The following is a 21,551-nucleotide window of genomic DNA, read 5'->3' on the forward strand; positions in this document are numbered from 1 at the left end:
AAAAATGATTGGAACCATTTTCCTGTTTGACCGCTAGTTTTTAATGGGTATTATGGCTCTTTCTGTGGTACTCACTTTGGGATATTATGTGAGGTAGACTTGTGGGCATTCCTAATATTTTCCACGACTTCCTCTTTTTGTATTGTAGTTTCAGTAGTGTAGTGGTTATCACGTTCGCCTCACACGCGAAAGGTCATATTCAATATTTCCCAATGCCCAGAGGCTAGCATTTGGTTTGAAACAGTTGTGGTTTATCTAAACCTTGCTGTCTACCTCTCCGACCTGTGGATCAATGTTGCCGTTTTTGGGGACCTCCACCGTGCGATCTGTATGAATGTGAACAGACTGACAGCTTCTCTGAGCCAGGCAAATTCATTTATCAGGGTCATTGTAATGGATATATCCAAAGAAATGGCAATATAATCCAAGGTAAAACAAACAAAAATGTAGATCGTTTTCTGTCATTTCAGCTGCTTGATGTGATTGTGTGATAGATTTAGTTGGCTGGCTAGCAAAGGAAAAGAAGCTAGCCTGCATAGGTACAGTGCATTCGGAAAGTTTTCAGGCCCCTTACTTTTTCCACATTTTGTTACGTTACAGACTTATACTAAAATGGATGAAATAAAATAAAATCTATCTACACACAATACCCCATAATGACAAAGCGATAACATATAGTTTTTATTAATAAAACAAATATTTTAAAAATACCTCATAATTCCCGGCTTCTCAAGCCTTATTGCTTAATTAATGGACTAAGTAATTTCTGATTTTCAATAGGTTCTGAGAGCGATAAATGCCCCACCCAGCCAAAGTCAGCCACACCCTTAGTATTCCACTCATCAGGTTTCTGTAGTGTAGTGGTTATCACGTTCGCCTCACACGCGAAAGGTCCCCGTTCGAGACCGGGCGGAAACACATTTTTAACAAATTGGACAGTAAGCCTATTCACTTAGGGCTCGGTCCCAATTTCGGAATTCATGCTTTTCCTTCGCACTTCTCAGTATTTGGTATTCAGACTTACCTTTTTAGTCGCGTAATGCACTCTGCATGTGTGGCTAGCTTGGGCGCTCTGAATACATTCCTGCTACGTGTGGTCTGAGGTCCATAATGATTCAAATAGTTTACCACTCCAGGGTAAGCCGACAAGAAACACAGCCCTTATTTTAAGTGTTTTTAAAATCCCCTGTGGGGAACATGAAGGGTGGAAAAATGATTGGAACCATTTTCCTGTTTGACCGCTAGTTTTTAATGGGTATTATGGCTCTTTCTGTGGTACTCACTTTGGGATATTATGTGAGGTAGACTTGAATGTGAACAGACTCAGAGAAGCTTCTCTGAGCCAGGCAAATTCATTTACAGATCATTGTACGGTGGATCCCCAAAAAATGGCAATATTGATCCACAGGTAAAACAGACAGCAAGGTTTAGATAAACCACAACTGTTTCAAACCAAATGCTAGCCTCTGGGCATTGGGAAATATTGAATATGACCTTTCGCGTGCATGAGGCGAACGTGATAACCACTACACTACTGAAACTACAATACAAAAAGAGGAAGTCGTGGAAAATATTAGGAATGCACATAATATCCCAAAGTGAGTACCACAGAAAGAGCCATAATACCCATTAAAAACTAGCGGTCAAACAGGAAAATGGTTCCAATCATTTTTCCACCCTTCATGTTCCCCACAGGGGATTTTAAAAACACTTAAAATAAGGGCTGTGTTTCTTGTCGGCTTACCCTGGAGTGGTAAACTATTTGAATCATTATGGACCTCAGACCACACGTAGCAGGAATGTATTCAGAGCGCCCAAGCTAGCCACACATGCAGAGTGCGTTACGCGACAAAAAAGGTAAGTCTGAATACCAAATACTGAGAAGTGCGAAGGAAAAGCATGAATTCCGAAATTGGGACCGAGCCCTAAGTGAATAGGCTTACTGTCCAATTTGTTAAAATGTGTTTCCGCCCGGTCTCGAACCGGGGACCTTTCGCGTGTTAGGCGAACGTGATAACCACTACACTACAGAAACCTGATGAGTGGAATACTAAGGGTGTGGCTGACTTTGGCTGGGTGGGGCATTTATCGCTCTCAGAGCCTATTGAAAATCAGAAATGACTTAGTCCATTAATTAAGCAATAAGGCTTGAGAAGCTGGGAATTATGAGGTATTTTTAAAATATTTGTTTTATTAATAAAAACTATATGTTATCGCTTTGTCATTATGGGGTATTGTGTGTAGATAGATTTTATTTTATTTCATCCATTTTAGTATAAGTCTGTAACGTAACAAAATGTGGAAAAAGTAAGGGGCCTGAAAACTTTCCGAATGCACTGTACCTATGCAGGCTAGCTTCTTTTCCTTTGCTAGCCAGCCAACTAAACCTATCACACAATCACATCAAGCAGCTGAAATGACAGAAAACGATCTACATTTTTGTTTGTTTTACCTTGGATTATATTGCCATTTCTTTGGATATATCCATTACAATGACCCTGATAAATGAATTTGCCTGGCTCAGAGAAGCTGTCAGTCTGTTCACATTCATACAGATCGCACGGTGGAGGTCCCCAAAAAACGGCAACATTGATCCACAGGTCGGAGAGGTAGACAGCAAGGTTTAGATAAACCACAACTGTTTCAAACCAAATGCTAGCCTCTGGGCATTGGGAAATATTGAATATGACCTTTCGCGTGTGAGGCGAACGTGATAACCACTACACTACTGAAACTACAATACAAAAAGAGGAAGTCGTGGAAAATATTAGGAATGCCCACAAGTCTACCTCACATAATATCCCAAAGTGAGTACCACAGAAAGAGCCATAATACCCATTAAAAACTAGCGGTCAAACAGGAAAATGGTTCCAATCATTTTTCCACCCTTCATGTTCCCCACAGGGGATTTTAAAAACACTTAAAATAAGGGCTGTGTTTCTTGTCGGCTTACCCTGGAGTGGTAAACTATTTGAATCATTATGGACCTCAGACCACACGTAGCAGGAATGTATTCAGAGCGCCCAAGCTAGCCACACATGCAGAGTGTATTACGCGACTAAAAAAGGTAAGTCTGAATACCAAATACTGAGAAGTGCGAAGGAAAAGCATGAATTCCAAAATTGGGACCGAGCCCTAAGTGAATAGGCTGACTGTCCAATTTGTTAAAAAGTGTTTCCACCCGGTCTCGAACCGGGGACCTTTCGCGTGTGAGGCGAACGTGATAACCACTACACTACAGAAACCTGATGAGTGGAATACTAAGGGTGTGGCTGACTTTGGCTGGGTGGGGCATTTATCAATCTCAGAACCTATTGAAAATCAGAAATTACTTAGTCCATTAATTAAGCAATAAGGCTTGAGAAGCCGGGAATTATGAGGTATTTTTAAAATATTTGTTTTATTAATAAAAACTATATGTTATCGCTTTGTCATTATGGGGTATTGTGTGTAGATAGATTTTATTTTATTTCATCCATTTTAGTATAAGTCTGTAACGTAACAAAATGTGGAAAAAGTAAGGGGCCTGAAAACTTTCCGAATGCACTGTACCTATGCAGGCTAGCTTCTTTTCCTTTGCTAGCCAGCCAACTAAACCTATCACACAATCACATCAAGCAGCTGAAATGACAGAAAACGATCTACATTTTTGTTTGTTTTACCTTGGATTATATTGCCATTTCTTTGGATATATCCATTACAATGACCCTGATAAATGAATTTGCCTGGCTCAGAGAAGCTGTCAGTCTGTTCACATTCATACAGATCGCACGGTGGAGGTCCCCCAAAAACGGCAACATTGATCCACAGGTCGGAGAGGTAGACAGCAAGGTTTAGATAAACCACAACTGTTTCAAACCAAATGCTAGCCTCTGGGCATTGGGAAATATTGAATATGACCTTTCGCGTGTGAGGCGAACGTGATAACCACTACACTACTGAAACTACAATACAAAAAGAGGAAGTCGTGGAAAATATTAGGAATGCCCACAAGTCTACCTCACATAATATCCCAAAGTGAGTACCACAGAAAGAGCCATAATACCCATTAAAAACTAGCGGTCAAACAGGAAAATGGTTCCAATCATTTTTCCACCCTTCATGTTCCCCACAGGGGATTTTAAAAACACTTAAAATAAGGGCTGTGTTTCTTGTCGGCTTACCCTGGAGTGGTAAACTATTTGAATCATTATGGACCTCAGACCACACGTAGCAGGAATGTATTCAGAGCGCCCAAGCTAGCCACACATGCAGAGTGTATTACGCGACTAAAAAGGTAAGTCTGAATACCAAATACTGAGAACTGCGAAGGAAAAGCATGAATTCCAAAATTGGGACCGAGCCCTAAGTGAATAGGCTGACTGTCCAATTTGTTAAAATGTGTTTCCACCCGGTCTCGAACCGGGACCTTTCGCGTGTGAGGCGAACGTGATAACCACTACACTACAGAAACCTGATGAGTGGAATACTAAGGGTGTGGCTGACTTTGGCTGGGTGGGGCATTTATCAATCTCAGAACCTATTGAAAATCAGAAATTACTTAGTCCATTAATTAAGCAATAAGGCTTGAGAAGCCGGGAATTATGAGGTATTTTTAAAATATTTGTTTTATTAATAAAAACTATATGTTATCGCTTTGTCATTATGGGGTATTGTGTGTAGATAGATTTTATTTTATTTCATCCATTTTAGTATAAGTCTGTAACGTAACAAAATGTGGAAAAAGTAAGGGGTCTGAAAACTTTCCGAATGCACTGTACCTATGCAGGCTAGCTTCTTTTCCTTTGCTAGCCAGCCAACTAAATCTATCACACAATCACATCAAGCAGCTGAAATGACAGAAAACGATCTACATTTTTGTTTGTTTTACCTTGGATTATATTGCCATTTCTTTGGATATATCCATTACAATGACCCTGATAAATGAATTTGCCTGGCTCAGAGAAGCTGTCAGTCTGTTCACATTCATACAGATCGCACGGTGGAGGTCCCCAAAAACGGCAACATTGATCCACAGGTCGGAGAGGTAGACAGCAAGGTTTAGATAAACCACAACTGTTTCAAACCAAATGCTAGCCTCTGGGCATTGGGAAATATTGAATATGACCTTTCGCGTGTGAGGCGAACGTGATAACCACTACACTACTGAAACTACAATACAAAAAGAGGAAGTCGTGGAAAATATTAGGAATGCCCACAAGTCTACCTCACATAATATCCCAAAGTGAGTACCACAGAAAGAGCCATAATACCCATTAAAAACTAGCGGTCAAACAGGAAAATGGTTCCAATCATTTTTCCACCCTTCATGTTCCCCACAGGGGATTTTAAAAACACTTAAAATAAGGGCTGTGTTTCTTGTCGGCTTACCCTGGAGTGGTAAACTATTTGAATCATTATGGACCTCAGACCACACGTAGCAGGAATGTATTCAGAGCGCCCAAGCTAGCCACACATGCAGAGTGTATTACGCGACTAAAAAGGTAAGTCTGAATACCAAATACTGAGAACTGCGAAGGAAAAGCATGAATTCCAAAATTGGGACCGAGCCCTAAGTGAATAGGCTGACTGTCCAATTTGTTAAAAATGTTTCCACCCGGTCTCGAACCGGGGACCTTTCGCGTGTGAGGCGAACGTGATAACCACTACACTACAGAAACCTGATGAGTGGAATACTAAGGGTGTGGCTGACTTTGGCTGGGTGGGGCATTTATCAATCTCAGAACCTATTGAAAATCAGAAATTACTTAGTCCATTAATTAAGCAATAAGGCTTGAGAAGCCGGGAATTATGAGGTATTTTTAAAATATTTGTTTTATTAATAAAAACTATATGTTATCGCTTTGTCATTATGGGGTATTGTGTGTAGATAGATTTTATTTTATTTCATCCATTTTAGTATAAGTCTGTAACGTAACAAAATGTGGAAAAAGTAAGGGGCCTGAAAACTTTCCGAATGCACTGTACCTATGCAGGCTAGCTTCTTTTCCTTTGCTAGCCAGCCAACTAAACCTATCACACAATCACATCAAGCAGCTGAAATGACAGAAAACGATCTACATTTTTGTTTGTTTTACCTTGGATTATATTGCCATTTCTTTGGATATATCCATTACAATGACCCTGATAAATGAATTTGCCTGGCTCAGAGAAGCTGTCAGTCTGTTCACATTCATACAGATCGCACGGTGGAGGTCCCCCAAAAACGGCAACATTGATCCACAGGTCGGAGAGGTAGACAGCAAGGTTTAGATAAACCACAACTGTTTCAAACCAAATGCTAGCCTCTGGGCATTGGGAAATATTGAATATGACCTTTCGCGTGTGAGGCGAACGTGATAACCACTACACTACTGAAACTACAATACAAAAAGAGGAAGTCGTGGAAAATATTAGGAATGCCCACAAGTCTACCTCACATAATATCCCAAAGTGAGTACCACAGAAAGAGCCATAATACCCATTAAAAACTAGCGGTCAAACAGGAAAATGGTTCCAATCATTTTTCCACCCTTCATGTTCCCCACAGGGGATTTTAAAAACACTTAAAATAAGGGCTGTGTTTCTTGTCGGTTTACCCTGGAGTGGTAAACTATTTGAATCATTATGGACCTCAGACCACACGTAGCAGGAATGTATTCAGAGCGCCCAAGCTAGCCACACATGCAGAGTGTATTACGCGACTAAAAAAGGTAAGTCTGAATACCAAATACTGAGAACTGCGAAGGAAAAGCCTGAATTCCAAAATTGGGACCGAGCCCTAAGTGAATAGGCTTAGTGTCCAATTTGTTAAAAAGTGTTTCCGCCCGGTCTCGAACCGGGGACCTTTCGCGTGTTAGGCGAACGTGATAACCACTACACTACAGAAACCTGATGAGTGGAATACTAAGGGTGTGGCTGACTTTGGCTGGGTGGGGCATTTATCGCTCTCAGAACCTATTGAAAATCAGAAATTACTTAGTCCATTAATTAAGCAATAAGGCTTGAGAAGCCGGGAATTATGAGGTATTTTTAAAATATTTGTTTTATTAATAAAAACTATATGTTATCGCTTTGTCATTATGGGGTATTGTGTGTAGATAGATTTTATTTTATTTCATCCATTTTAGTATAAGTCTGTAACGTAACAAAATGTGGAAAAAGTAAGGGGCCTGAAAACTTTCCGAATGCACTGTACCTATGCAGGCTAGCTTCTTTTCCTTTGCTAGCCAGCCAACTAAATCTATCACACAATCACATCAAGCAGCTGAAATGACAGAAAACGATCTACATTTTTGTTTGTTTTACCTTGGATTATATTGCCATTTCTTTGGATATATCCATTACAATGACCCTGATAAATGAATTTGCCTGGCTCAGAGAAGCTGTCAGTCTGTTCACATTCATACAGATCGCACGGTGGAGGTCCCCAAAAACGGCAACATTGATCCACAGGTCGGAGAGGTAGACAGCAAGGTTTAGATAAACCACAACTGTTTCAAACCAAATGCTAGCCTCTGGGCATTGGGAAATATTGAATATGACCTTTCGCGTGTGAGGCGAACGTGATAACCACTACACTACTGAAACTACAATACAAAAAGAGGAAGTCGTGGAAAATATTAGGAATGCCCACAAGTCTACCTCACATAATATCCCAAAGTGAGTACCACAGAAAGAGCCATAATACCCATTAAAAACTAGCGGTCAAACAGGAAAATGGTTCCAATCATTTTTCCACCCTTCATGTTCCCCACAGGGGATTTTAAAAACACTTAAAATAAGGGCTGTGTTTCTTGTCGGCTTACCCTGGAGTGGTAAACTATTTGAATCATTATGGACCTCAGACCACACGTAGCAGGAATGTATTCAGAGCGCCCAAGCTAGCCACACATGCAGAGTGCGTTACGCGACTAAAAAGGTAAGTCTGAATACCAAATACTGAGAAGTGCGAAGGAAAAGCATGAATTCCAAAATTGGGACCGAGCCCTAAGTGAATAGGCTGACTGTCCAATTTGTTAAAAAGTGTTTCCACCCGGTCTCGAACCGGGGACCTTTCGCGTGTGAGGCGAACGTGATAACCACTACACTACAGAAACCTGATGAGTGGAATACTAAGGGTGTGGCTGACTTTGGCTGGGTGGGGCATTTATCAATCTCAGAACCTATTGAAAATCAGAAATTACTTAGTCCATTAATTAAGCAATAAGGCTTGAGAAGCCGGGAATTATGAGGTATTTTTAAAATATTTGTTTTATTAATAAAAACTATATGTTATCGCTTTGTCATTATGGGGTATTGTGTGTAGATAGATTTTATTTTATTTCATCCATTTTAGTATAAGTCTGTAACGTAACAAAATGTGGAAAAAGTAAGGGGCCTGAAAACTTTCCGAATGCACTGTACCTATGCAGGCTAGCTTCTTTTCCTTTGCTAGCCAGCCAACTAAATCTATCACACAATCACATCAAGCAGCTGAAATGACAGAAAACGATCTACATTTTTGTTTGTTTTACCTTGGATTATATTGCCATTTCTTTGGATATATCCATTACAATGACCCTGATAAATGAATTTGCCTGGCTCAGAGAAGCTGTCAGTCTGTTCACATTCATACAGATCGCACGGTGGAGGTCCCCAAAAACGGCAACATTGATCCACAGGTCGGAGAGGTAGACAGCAAGGTTTAGATAAACCACAACTGTTTCAAACCAAATGCTAGCCTCTGGGCATTGGGAAATATTGAATATGACCTTTCGCGTGTGAGGCGAACGTGATAACCACTACACTACTGAAACTACAATACAAAAAGAGGAAGTCGTGGAAAATATTAGGAATGCCCACAAGTCTACCTCACATAATATCCCAAAGTGAGTACCACAGAAAGAGCCATAATACCCATTAAAAACTAGCGGTCAAACAGGAAAATGGTTCCAATCATTTTTCCACCCTTCATGTTCCCCACAGGGGATTTTAAAAACACTTAAAATAAGGGCTGTGTTTCTTGTCGGCTTACCCTGGAGTGGTAAACTATTTGAATCATTATGGACCTCAGACCACACGTAGCAGGAATGTATTCAGAGCGCCCAAGCTAGCCACACATGCAGAGTGTTTACGCGACTAAAAAGGTAAGTCTGAATACCAAATACTGAGAAGTGCGAAGGAAAAGCATGAATTCCGAAATTGGGACCGAGCCCTAAGTGATTAGGCTGACTGTCCAATTTGTTAAAAAGTGTTTCCACCCGGTCTCGAACCGGGGACCTTTCGCGTGTGAGGCGAACGTGATAACCACTACACTACAGAAACCTGATGAGTGGAATACTAAGGGTGTGGCTGACTTTGGCTGGGTGGGGCATTTATCAATCTCAGAACCTATTGAAAATCAGAAATTACTTAGTCCATTAATTAAGCAATAAGGCTTGAGAAGCCGGGAATTATGAGGTATTTTTAAAATATTTGTTTTATTAATAAAAACTATATGTTATCGCTTTGTCATTATGGGGTATTGTGTGTAGATAGATTTTATTTTATTTCATCCATTTTAGTATAAGTCTGTAACGTAACAAAATGTGGAAAAAGTAAGGGGCTGAAAACTTTCCGAATGCACTGTACCTATGCAGGCTAGCTTCTTTTCCTTTGCTAGCCAGCCAACTAAATCTATCACACAATCACATCAAGCAGCTGAAATGACAGAAAACGATCTACATTTTTGTTTGTTTTACCTTGGATTATATTGCCATTTCTTTGGATATATCCATTACAATGACCCTGATAAATGAATTTGCCTGGCTCAGAGAAGCTGTCAGTCTGTTCACATTCATACAGATCGCACGGTGGAGGTCCCCCAAAAACGGCAACATTGATCCACAGGTCGGAGAGGTAGACAGCAAGGTTTAGATAAACCACAACTGTTTCAAACCAAATGCTAGCCTCTGGGCATTGGGAAATATTGAATATGACCTTTCGCGTGTGAGGCGAACGTGATAACCACTACACTACTGAAACTACAATACAAAAAGAGGAAGTCGTGGAAAATATTAGGAATGCCCACAAGTCTACCTCACATAATATCCCAAAGTGAGTACCACAGAAAGAGCCATAATACCCATTAAAAACTAGCGGTCAAACAGGAAAATGGTTCCAATCATTTTTCCACCCTTCATGTTCCCCACAGGGGATTTTAAAAACACTTAAAATAAGGGCTGTGTTTCTTGTCGGCTTACCCTGGAGTGGTAAACTATTTGAATCATTATGGACCTCAGACCACACGTAGCAGGAATGTATTCAGAGCGCCCAAGCTAGCCACACATGCAGAGTGCGTTACGCGACTAAAAAGGTAAGTCTGAATACCAAATACTGAGAAGTGCGAAGGAAAAGCATGAATTCCAAAATTGGGACCGAGCCCTAAGTGAATAGGCTGACTGTCCAATTTGTTAAAATGTTTCCACCCGGTCTCGAACCGGGGACCTTTCGCGTGTGAGGCGAACGTGATAACCACTACACTACAGAAACCTGATGAGTGGAATACTAAGGGTGTGGCTGACTTTGGCTGGGTGGGGCATTTATCGCTCTCAGAACCTATTGAAAATCAGAAATTACTTAGTCCATTAATTAAGCAATAAGGCTTGAGAAGCCGGGAATTATGAGGTATTTTTAAAATATTTGTTTTATTAATAAAAACTATATGTTATCGCTTTGTCATTATGGGGTATTGTGTGTAGATAGATTTTATTTTATTTCATCCATTTTAGTATAAGTCTGTAACGTAACAAAATGTGGAAAAAGTAAGGGGTCTGAAAACTTTCCGAATGCACTGTACCTATGCAGGCTAGCTTCTTTTCCTTTGCTAGCCAGCCAACTAAATCTATCACACAATCACATCAAGCAGCTGAAATGACAGAAAACGATCTACATTTTTGTTTGTTTTACCTTGGATTATATTGCCATTTCTTTGGATATATCCATTACAATGACCCTGATAAATGAATTTGCCTGGCTCAGAGAAGCTGTCAGTCTGTTCACATTCATACAGATCGCACGGTGGAGGTCCCCAAAAACGGCAACATTGATCCACAGGTCGGAGAGGTAGACAGCAAGGTTTAGATAAACCACAACTGTTTCAAACCAAATGCTAGCCTCTGGGCATTGGGAAATATTGAATATGACCTTTCGCGTGTGAGGCGAACGTGATAACCACTACACTACTGAAACTACAATACAAAAAGAGGAAGTCGTGGAAAATATTAGGAATGCCCACAAGTCTACCTCACATAATATCCCAAAGTGAGTACCACAGAAAGAGCCATAATACCCATTAAAAACTAGCGGTCAAACAGGAAAATGGTTCCAATCATTTTTCCACCCTTCATGTTCCCCACAGGGGATTTTAAAAACACTTAAAATAAGGGCTGTGTTTCTTGTCGGCTTACCCTGGAGTGGTAAACTATTTGAATCATTATGGACCTCAGACCACACGTAGCAGGAATGTATTCAGAGCGCCCAAGCTAGCCACACATGCAGAGTGCGTTACGCGACTAAAAAAGGTAAGTCTGAATACCAAATACTGAGAAGTGCGAAGGAAAAGCATGAATTCCGAAATTGGGACCGAGCCCTAAGTGATTAGGCTGACTGTCCAATTTGTTAAAAAGTGTTTCCACCCGGTCTCGAACCGGGGACCTTTCGCGTGTGAGGCGAACGTGATAACCACTACACTACAGAAACCTGATGAGTGGAATACTAAGGGTGTGGCTGACTTTGGCTGGGTGGGGCATTTATCAATCTCAGAACCTATTGAAAATCAGAAATTACTTAGTCCATTAATTAAGCAATAAGGCTTGAGAAGCCGGGAATTATGAGGTATTTTTAAAATATTTGTTTTATTAATAAAAACTATATGTTATCGCTTTGTCATTATGGGGTATTGTGTGTAGATAGATTTTATTTTATTTCATCCATTTTAGTATAAGTCTGTAACGTAACAAAATGTGGAAAAAGTAAGGGGCCTGAAAACTTTCCGAATGCACTGTACCTATGCAGGCTAGCTTCTTTTCCTTTGCTAGCCAGCCAACTAAATCTATCACACAATCACATCAAGCAGCTGAAATGACAGAAAACGATCTACATTTTTGTTTGTTTTACCTTGGATTATATTGCCATTTCTTTGGATATATCCATTACAATGACCCTGATAAATGAATTTGCCTGGCTCAGAGAAGCTGTCAGTCTGTTCACATTCATACAGATCGCACGGTGGAGGTCCCCAAAAACGGCAACATTGATCCACAGGTCGGAGAGGTAGACAGCAAGGTTTAGATAAACCACAACTGTTTCAAACCAAATGCTAGCCTCTGGGCATTGGGAAATATTGAATATGACCTTTCGCGTGTGAGGCGAACGTGATAACCACTACACTACTGAAACTACAATACAAAAAGAGGAAGTCGTGGAAAATATTAGGAATGCCCACAAGTCTACCTCACATAATATCCCAAAGTGAGTACCACAGAAAGAGCCATAATACCCATTAAAAACTAGCGGTCAAACAGGAAAATGGTTCCAATCATTTTTCCACCCTTCATGTTCCCCACAGGGGATTTTAAAAACACTTAAAATAAGGGCTGTGTTTCTTGTCGGCTTACCCTGGAGTGGTAAACTATTTGAATCATTATGGACCTCAGACCACACGTAGCAGGAATGTATTCAGAGCGCCCAAGCTAGCCACACATGCAGAGTGCGTTTACGCGACTAAAAAAGGTAAGTCTGAATACCAAATACTGAGAACTGCGAAGGAAAAGCATGAATTCCAAAATTGGGACCGAGCCCTAAGTGATTAGGCTGACTGTCCAATTTGTTAAAATGTGTTTCCACCCGGTCTCGAACCGGGACCTTTCGCGTGTGAGGCGAACGTGATAACCACTACACTACAGAAACCTGATGAGTGGAATACTAAGGGTGTGGCTGACTTTGGCTGGGTGGGGCATTTAATCTCTCTCAGAACCTATTGAAAATCAGAAATTACTTAGTCCATTAATTAAGCAATAAGGCTTGAGAAGCCGGGAATTATGAGGTATTTTTAAAATATTTGTTTTATTAATAAAAACTATATGTTATCGCTTTGTCATTATGGGGTATTGTGTGTAGATAGATTTTATTTTATTTCATCCATTTTAGTATAAGTCTGTAACGTAACAAAATGTGGAAAAAGTAAGGGGCCTGAAAACTTTCCGAATGCACTGTACCTATGCAGGCTAGCTTCTTTTCCTTTGCTAGCCAGCCAACTAAATCTATCACACAATCACATCAAGCAGCTGAAATGACAGAAAACGATCTACATTTTTGTTTGTTTTACCTTGGATTATATTGCCATTTCTTTGGATATATCCATTACAATGACCCTGATAAATGAATTTGCCTGGCTCAGAGAAGCTGTCAGTCTGTTCACATTCATACAGATCGCACGGTGGAGGTCCCCAAAAACGGCAACATTGATCCACAGGTCGGAGAGGTAGACAGCAAGGTTTAGATAAACCACAACTGTTTCAAACCAAATGCTAGCCTCTGGGCATTGGGAAATATTGAATATGACCTTTCGCGTGTGAGGCGAACGTGATAACCACTACACTACTGAAACTACAATACAAAAAGAGGAAGTCGTGGAAAATATTAGGAATGCCCACAAGTCTACCTCACATAATATCCCAAAGTGAGTACCACAGAAAGAGCCATAATACCCATTAAAAACTAGCGGTCAAACAGGAAAATGGTTCCAATCATTTTTCCACCCTTCATGTTCCCCACAGGGGATTTTAAAAACACTTAAAATAAGGGCTGTGTTTCTTGTCGGCTTACCCTGGAGTGGTAAACTATTTGAATCATTATGGACCTCAGACCACACGTAGCAGGAATGTATTCAGAGCGCCCAAGCTAGCCACACATGCAGAGTGCGTTACGCGACTAAAAAGGTAAGTCTGAATACCAAATACTGAGAAGTGCGAAGGAAAAGCATGAATTCCAAAATTGGGACCGAGCCCTAAGTGAATAGGCTGACTGTCCAATTTGTTAAAAAGTGTTTCCACCCGGTCTCGAACCGGGGACCTTTCGCGTGTGAGGCGAACGTGATAACCACTACACTACAGAAACCTGATGAGTGGAATACTAAGGGTGTGGCTGACTTTGGCTGGGTGGGGCATTTATCAATCTCAGAACCTATTGAAAATCAGAAATTACTTAGTCCATTAATTAAGCAATAAGGCTTGAGAAGCCGGGAATTATGAGGTATTTTTAAAATATTTGTTTTATTAATAAAAACTATATGTTATCGCTTTGTCATTATGGGGTATTGTGTGTAGATAGATTTTATTTTATTTCATCCATTTTAGTATAAGTCTGTAACGTAACAAAATGTGGAAAAAGTAAGGGGCCTGAAAACTTTCCGAATGCACTGTACCTATGCAGGCTAGCTTCTTTTCCTTTGCTAGCCAGCCAACTAAATCTATCACACAATCACATCAAGCAGCTGAAATGACAGAAAACGATCTACATTTTTGTTTGTTTTACCTTGGATTATATTGCCATTTCTTTGGATATATCCATTACAATGACCCTGATAAATGAATTTGCCTGGCTCAGAGAAGCTGTCAGTCTGTTCACATTCATACAGATCGCACGGTGGAGGTCCCCAAAAACGGCAACATTGATCCACAGGTCGGAGAGGTAGACAGCAAGGTTTAGATAAACCACAACTGTTTCAAACCAAATGCTAGCCTCTGGGCATTGGGAAATATTGAATATGACCTTTCGCGTGTGAGGCGAACGTGATAACCACTACACTACTGAAACTACAATACAAAAAGAGGAAGTCGTGGAAATATTAGGAATGCCCACAAGTCTACCTCACATAATATCCCAAAGTGAGTACCACAGAAAGAGCCATAATACCCATTAAAAACTAGCGGTCAAACAGGAAAATGGTTCCAATCATTTTTCCACCCTTCATGTTCCCCACAGGGGATTTTAAAAACACTTAAAATAAGGGCTGTGTTTCTTGTCGGCTTACCCTGGAGTGGTAAACTATTTGAATCATTATGGACCTCAGACCACACGTAGCAGGAATGTATTCAGAGCGCCCAAGCTAGCCACACATGCAGAGTGCGTTACGCGACTAAAAAAGGTAAGTCTGAATACCAAATACTGAGAAGTGCGAAGGAAAAGCATGAATTCCAAAATTGGGACCGAGCCCTAAGTGATTAGGCTGACTGTCCAATTTGTTAAAATGTTTCCACCCGGTCTCGAACCGGGGACCTTTCGCGTGTGAGGCGAACGTGATAACCACTACACTACAGAAACCTGATGAGTGGAATACTAAGGGTGTGGCTGACTTTGGCTGGGTGGGGCATTTATCGCTCTCAGAACCTATTGAAAATCAGAAATTACTTAGTCCATTAATTAAGCAATAAGGCTTGAGAAGCCGGGAATTATGAGGTATTTTTAAAATATTTGTTTTATTAATAAAAACTATATGTTATCGCTTTGTCATTATGGGGTATTGTGTGTAGATAGATTTTATTTTATTTCATCCATTTTAGTATAAGTCTGTAACGTAACAAAATGTGGAAAAAGTAAGGGGCCTGAAAACTTTCCGAATGCACTGTACCTATGCAGGCTAGCTTCTTTTCCTTTGCTAGCCAGCCAACTAAATCTATCACACAATCACATCAAGCAGCTGAAATGACAGAAAACGATCTACATTTTTGTTTGTTTTACCTTGGATTATATTGCCATTTCTTTGGATATATCCATTACAATGACCCTGATAAATGAATTTGCCTGGCTCAGAGAAGCTGTCAGTCTGTTCACATTCATACAGATCGCACGGTGGAGGTCCCCCAAAAACGGCAACATTGATCCACAGGTCGGAGAGGTAGACAGCAAGGTTTAGATAAACCACAACTGTTTCAAACCAAATGCTAGCCTCTGGGCATTGGGAAATATTGAATATGACCTTTCGCGTGTGAGGCGAACGTGATAACCACTACACTACTGAAACTACAATACAAAAAGAGGAAGTCGTGGAAAATATTAGGAATGCCCACAAGTCTACCTCACATAATATCCCAAAGTGAGTACCACAGAAAGAGCCATAATACCCATTAAAAACTAGCGGTCAAACAGGAAAATGGTTCCAATCATTTTTCCACCCTTCATGTTCCCCACAGGGGATTTTAAAAACACTTAAAATAAGGGCTGTGTTTCTTGTCGGCTTACCCTGGAGTGGTAAACTATTTGAATCATTATGGACCTCAGACCACACGTAGCAGGAATGTATTCAGAGCGCCCAAGCTAGCCACACATGCAGAGTGCGTTACGCGACTAAAAAGGTAAGTCTGAATACCAAATACTGAGAAGTGCGAAGGAAAAGCATGAATTCCAAAATTGGGACCGAGCCCTAAGTGATTAGGCTGACTGTCCAATTTGTTAAAATGTTTCCACCCGGTCTCGAACCGGGGACCTTTCGCGTGTGAGGCGAACGTGATAACCACTACACTACAGAAACCTGATGAGTGGAATACTAAGGGTGTGGCTGACTTTGGCTGGGTGGGGCATTTATCAATCTCAGAACCTATTGAAAATCAGAAATTACTTAGTCCATTAATTAAGCAATAAGGCTTGAGAAGCCGGGAATTATGAGGTATTTTTAAAATATTTGTTTTATTAATAAAAACTATATGTTATCGCTTTGTCATTATGGGGTATTGTGTGTAGATAGATTTTATTTTATTTCATCCATTTTAGTATAAGTCTGTAACGTAACAAAATGTGGAAAAAGTAAGGGGCCTGAAAACTTTCCGAATGCACTGTACCTTATGCAGGCTAGCTTCTTTTCCTTTGCTAGCCAGCCAACTAAATCTATCACACAATCACATCAAGCAGCTGAAATGACAGAAAACGATCTACATTTTTGTTTGTTTTACCTTGGATTATATTGCCATTTCTTTGGATATATCCATTACAATGACCCTGATAAATGAATTTGCCTGGCTCAGAGAAGCTGTCAGTCTGTTCACATTCATACAGATCGCACGGTGGAGGTCCCCCAAAAACGGCAACATTGATCCACAGGTCGGAGAGGTAGACAGCAAGGTTTAGATAAACCACAACTGTTTCAAACCAAATGCTAGCCTCTGGGCATTGGGAAATATTGAATATGACCTTTCGCGTGTGAGGCGAACGTGATAACCACTACACTACTGAAACTACAATACAAAAAGAGGAAGTCGTGGAAAATATTAGGAATGCCCACAAGTCTACCTCACATAATATCCCAAAGTGAGTACCACAGAAAGAGCCATAATACCCATTAAAAACTAGCGGTCAAACAGGAAAATGGTTCCAATCATTTTTCCACCCTTCATGTTCCCCACAGGGGATTTTAAAAACACTTAAAATAAGGGCTGTGTTTCTTGTCGGCTTACCCTGGAGTGGTAAACTATTTGAATCATTATGGACCTCAGACCACACGTAGCAGGAATGTATTCAGAGCGCCCAAGCTAGCCACACATGCAGAGTGCGTTACGCGACAAAAAAGGTAAGTCTGAATACCAAATACTGAGAAGTGCGAAGGAAAAGCATGAATTCCGAAATTGGGACCGAGCCCTAAGTGATTAGGCTGACTGTCCAATTTGTTAAAAAGTGTTTCCACCCGGTCTCGAACCGGGGACCTTTCGCGTGTGAGGCGAACGTGATAACCACTACACTACAGAAACCTGATGAGTGGAATACTAAGGGTGTGGCTGACTTTGGCTGGGTGGGGCATTTATCGCTCTCAGAACCTATTGAAAATCAGAAATTACTTAGTCCATTAATTAAGCAATAAGGCTTGAGAAGCCGGGAATTATGAGGTATTTTTTAAATATTTGTTTTATTAATAAAAACTATATGTTATCGCTTTGTCATTATGGGGTATTGTGTGTAGATAGATTTTATTTTATTTCATCCATTTTAGTATAAGTCTGTAACGTAACAAAATGTGGAAAAAGTAAGGGGCCTGAAAACTTTCCGAATGCACTGTACCTATGCAGGCTAGCTTCTTTTCCTTTGCTAGCCAGCCAACTAAATCTATCACACAATCACATCAAGCAGCTGAAATGACAGAAAACGATCTACATTTTTGTTTGTTTTACCTTGGATTATATTGCCATTTCTTTGGATATATCCATTACAATGACCCTGATAAATGAATTTGCCTGGCTCAGAGAAGCTGTCAGTCTGTTCACATTCATACAGATCGCACGGTGGAGGTCCCCCAAAAACGGCAACATTGATCCACAGGTCGGAGAGGTAGACAGCAAGGTTTAGATAAACCACAACTGTTTCAAACCAAATGCTAGCCTCTGGGCATTGGGAAATATTGAATATGACCTTTCGCGTGTGAGGCGAACGTGATAACCACTACACTACTGAAACTACAATACAAAAAGAGGAAGTCGTGGAAAATATTAGGAATGCCCACAAGTCTACCTCACATAATATCCCAAAGTGAGTACCACAGAAAGAGCCATAATACCCATTAAAAACTAGCGGTCAAACAGGAAAATGGTTCCAATCATTTTTCCACCCTTCATGTTCCCCACAGGGGATTTTAAAAACACTTAAAATAAGGGCTGTGTTTCTTGTCGGCTTACCCTGGAGTGGTAAACTATTTGAATCATTATGGACCTCAGACCACACGTAGCAGGAATGTATTCAGAGCGCCCAAGCTAGCCACACATGCAGAGTGTATTACGCGACTAAAAAGGTAAGTCTGAATACCAAATACTGAGAAGTGCGAAGGAAAAGCATGAATTCCAAATTGGGACCGAGCCCTAAGTGAATAGGCTTACTGTCCAATTTGTTAAAATGTTTCCACCCGGTTTCTCGAACCGGGGACCTTTCGCGTGAGGCGAACGTGATAACCACTACACTACAGAAACCTGATGAGTGGAATACTAAGGGTGTGGCTGACTTTGGCTGGGTGGGGCATTTATCAATCTCAGAACCTATTGAAAATCAGAAATTACTTAGTCCATTAATTAAGCAATAAGGCTTGAGAAGCCGGGAATTATGAGGTATTTTTTTAAATATTTGTTTTATTAATAAAAACTATATGTTATCGCTTTGTCATTATGGGGTATTGTGTGTAGATAGATTTTATTTTATTTCATCCATTTTAGTATAAGTCTGTAACGTAACAAAATGTGGAAAAAGTAAGGGGCCTGAAAACTTTCCGAATGCACTGTACCTATGCAGGCTAGCTTCTTTTCCTTTGCTAGCCAGCCAACTAAATCTATCACACAATCACATCAAGCAGCTGAAATGACAGAAAACGATCTACATTTTTGTTTGTTTTACCTTGGATTATATTGCCATTTCTTTGGATATATCCATTACAATGACCCTGATAAATGAATTTGCCTGGCTCAGAGAAGCTGTCAGTCTGTTCACATTCATACAGATCGCACGGTGGAGGTCCCCCAAAAACGGCAACATTGATCCACAGGTCGGAGAGGTAGACAGCAAGGTTTAGATAAACCACAACTGTTTCAAACCAAATGCTAGCCTCTGGGCATTGGGAAATATTGAATATGACCTTTCGCGTGTGAGGCGAACGTGATAACCACTACACTACTGAAACTACAATACAAAAAGAGGAAGTCGTGGAAAATATTAGGAATGCCCACAAGTCTACCTCACATAATATCCCAAAGTGAGTACCACAGAAAGAGCCATAATACCCATTAAAAACTAGCGGTCAAACAGGAAAATGGTTCCAATCATTTTTCCACCCTTCATGTTCCCCACAGGGGATTTTAAAAACACTTAAAATAAGGGCTGTGTTTCTTGTCGGCTTACCCTGGAGTGGTAAACTATTTGAATCATTATGGACCTCAGACCACACGTAGCAGGAATGTATTCAGAGCGCCCAAGCTAGCCACACATGCAGAGTGCGTTACGCGACTAAAAAAGGTAAGTCTGAATACCAAATACTGAGAAGTGCTGCGAAGGAAAAGCATGAATTCCAAAATTGGGACCGAGCCCTAAGTGAATAGGCTGACTGTCCAATTTGTTAAAATGTGTTTCCACCCGGTCTCGAACCGGGGACCTTTCGCGTGTGAGGCGAACGTGATAACCACTACACTACAGAAACCTGATGAGTGGAATACTAAGGGTGTGGCTGACTTTGGCTGGGTGGGGCATTTATCGCTCTCAGACCTATTGAAAATCAGAAATTACTTAGTCCATTAATTAAGCAATAAGGCTTGAGAAGCCGGGAATTATGAGGTATTTTTAAAATATTTGTTTTATTAATAAAAACTATATGTTATCGTTTGTCATTATGGGGTATTGTGTGTAGATAGATTTTATTTTATTTCATCCATTTTAGTATAAGTCTGTAACGTAACAAAATGTGGAAAAAGTAAGGGGCCTGAAAACTTTCCGAATGCACTGTACCTATGCAGGCTAGCTTCTTTTCCTTTGCTAGCCAGCCAACTAAATCTATCACACAATCACATCAAGCAGCTGAAATGACAGAAAACGATCTACATTTTTGTTTGTTTTACCTTGGATTATATTGCCATTTCTTTGGATATATCCATTACAATGACCCTGATAAATGAATTTGCCTGGCTCAGAGAAGCTGTCAGTCTGTTCACATTCATACAGATCGCACGGTGGAGGTCCCCCAAAAAACGGCAACATTGATCCACAGGTCGGAGAGGTAGACAGCAAGGTTTAGATAAACCACAACTGTTTCAAACCAAATGCTAGCCTCTGGGCATTGGGAAATATTGAATATGACCTTTCGCGTGTGAGGCGAACGTGATAACCACTACACTACTGAAACTACAATACAAAAAGAGGAAGTCGTGGAAAATATTAGGAATGCCCACAAGTCTACCTCACATAATATCCCAAAGTGAGTACCACAGAAAGAGCCATAATACCCATTAAAAACTAGCGGTCAAACAGGAAAATGGTTCCAATCATTTTTCCACCCTTCATGTTCCCCACAGGGGATTTTAAAAACACTTAAAATAAGGGCTGTGTTTCTTGTCGGCTTACCCTGGAGTGGTAAACTATTTGAATCATTATGGACCTCAGACCACACGTAGCAGGAATGTATTCAGAGCGCCCAAGCTAGCCACACATGCAGAGTGCGTTACGCGACTAAAAAAGGTAAGTCTGAATACCAAATACTGAGAAGTGCGAAGGAAAAGCATGAATTCCGAAAAATTGGGACCGAGCCCTAAGTGAATAGGCTTACTGTCCAATTTGTTAAAAGTGTTTCCGCCCGGTCTCGAACCGGGGACCTTTCGCGTGTTAGGCGAACGTGATAACCACTACACTACAGAAACCTGATGAGTGGAATACTAAGGGTGTGGCTGACTTTGGCTGGGTGGGGCATTTATCGCTCTCAGAACCTATTGAAAATCAGAAATTACTTAGTCCATTAATTAAGCAATAAGGCTTGAGAAGCCGGGAATTATGAGGTATTTTTAAAATATTTGTTTTATTAATAAAAACTATATGTTATC

The 21,551-nt window shown here is 40.5% G+C and overlaps 17 non-coding genes across 17 annotated transcripts; 1 reads left to right on the plus strand and 16 right to left on the minus strand.

The window, feature by feature from the left end:
* Positions 1 to 846: 846 nt before the first annotated feature.
* trnav-cac (transfer RNA valine (anticodon CAC)) lies at positions 847 to 918 on the plus strand. The gene has a single exon. It is a non-coding gene; the product is annotated as a tRNA-Val (tRNA).
* A 1,044-nt stretch (positions 919 to 1,962) lies between these two features.
* Positions 1,963 to 2,035, minus strand: trnav-aac (transfer RNA valine (anticodon AAC)). Its single transcript has one exon. It is a non-coding gene; the product is annotated as a tRNA-Val (tRNA).
* A 1,137-nt stretch (positions 2,036 to 3,172) lies between these two features.
* Positions 3,173 to 3,245, minus strand: trnav-cac (transfer RNA valine (anticodon CAC)). Its single transcript has one exon. It is a non-coding gene; the product is annotated as a tRNA-Val (tRNA).
* A 1,136-nt stretch (positions 3,246 to 4,381) lies between these two features.
* Positions 4,382 to 4,453, minus strand: trnav-cac (transfer RNA valine (anticodon CAC)). The gene has a single exon. It is a non-coding gene; the product is annotated as a tRNA-Val (tRNA).
* Positions 4,454 to 5,587: 1,134 nt separating this feature from the next.
* On the minus strand, positions 5,588 to 5,660 carry trnav-cac (transfer RNA valine (anticodon CAC)). The gene has a single exon. It is a non-coding gene; the product is annotated as a tRNA-Val (tRNA).
* A 1,137-nt stretch (positions 5,661 to 6,797) lies between these two features.
* On the minus strand, positions 6,798 to 6,870 carry trnav-aac (transfer RNA valine (anticodon AAC)). Its single transcript has one exon. It is a non-coding gene; the product is annotated as a tRNA-Val (tRNA).
* Positions 6,871 to 8,005: 1,135 nt separating this feature from the next.
* trnav-cac (transfer RNA valine (anticodon CAC)) lies at positions 8,006 to 8,078 on the minus strand. Its single transcript has one exon. It is a non-coding gene; the product is annotated as a tRNA-Val (tRNA).
* Positions 8,079 to 9,212: 1,134 nt separating this feature from the next.
* On the minus strand, positions 9,213 to 9,285 carry trnav-cac (transfer RNA valine (anticodon CAC)). The gene has a single exon. It is a non-coding gene; the product is annotated as a tRNA-Val (tRNA).
* A 1,133-nt stretch (positions 9,286 to 10,418) lies between these two features.
* Positions 10,419 to 10,491, minus strand: trnav-cac (transfer RNA valine (anticodon CAC)). The gene has a single exon. It is a non-coding gene; the product is annotated as a tRNA-Val (tRNA).
* Positions 10,492 to 11,627: 1,136 nt separating this feature from the next.
* trnav-cac (transfer RNA valine (anticodon CAC)) lies at positions 11,628 to 11,700 on the minus strand. The gene has a single exon. It is a non-coding gene; the product is annotated as a tRNA-Val (tRNA).
* Positions 11,701 to 12,837: 1,137 nt separating this feature from the next.
* Positions 12,838 to 12,909, minus strand: trnav-cac (transfer RNA valine (anticodon CAC)). Its single transcript has one exon. It is a non-coding gene; the product is annotated as a tRNA-Val (tRNA).
* A 1,136-nt stretch (positions 12,910 to 14,045) lies between these two features.
* Positions 14,046 to 14,118, minus strand: trnav-cac (transfer RNA valine (anticodon CAC)). The gene has a single exon. It is a non-coding gene; the product is annotated as a tRNA-Val (tRNA).
* Positions 14,119 to 15,251: 1,133 nt separating this feature from the next.
* trnav-cac (transfer RNA valine (anticodon CAC)) lies at positions 15,252 to 15,324 on the minus strand. The gene has a single exon. It is a non-coding gene; the product is annotated as a tRNA-Val (tRNA).
* A 1,134-nt stretch (positions 15,325 to 16,458) lies between these two features.
* trnav-cac (transfer RNA valine (anticodon CAC)) lies at positions 16,459 to 16,531 on the minus strand. Its single transcript has one exon. It is a non-coding gene; the product is annotated as a tRNA-Val (tRNA).
* A 1,137-nt stretch (positions 16,532 to 17,668) lies between these two features.
* Positions 17,669 to 17,741, minus strand: trnav-cac (transfer RNA valine (anticodon CAC)). Its single transcript has one exon. It is a non-coding gene; the product is annotated as a tRNA-Val (tRNA).
* A 2,347-nt stretch (positions 17,742 to 20,088) lies between these two features.
* On the minus strand, positions 20,089 to 20,161 carry trnav-cac (transfer RNA valine (anticodon CAC)). The gene has a single exon. It is a non-coding gene; the product is annotated as a tRNA-Val (tRNA).
* A 1,137-nt stretch (positions 20,162 to 21,298) lies between these two features.
* trnav-aac (transfer RNA valine (anticodon AAC)) lies at positions 21,299 to 21,371 on the minus strand. Its single transcript has one exon. It is a non-coding gene; the product is annotated as a tRNA-Val (tRNA).
* Positions 21,372 to 21,551: the final 180 nt, after the last annotated feature.

This window comes from Oncorhynchus nerka, unplaced genomic scaffold (assembly GCF_034236695.1).
Source record: "Oncorhynchus nerka isolate Pitt River unplaced genomic scaffold, Oner_Uvic_2.0 unplaced_scaffold_1197, whole genome shotgun sequence".
Lineage (NCBI taxonomy): Eukaryota > Metazoa > Chordata > Actinopteri > Salmoniformes > Salmonidae > Oncorhynchus > Oncorhynchus nerka.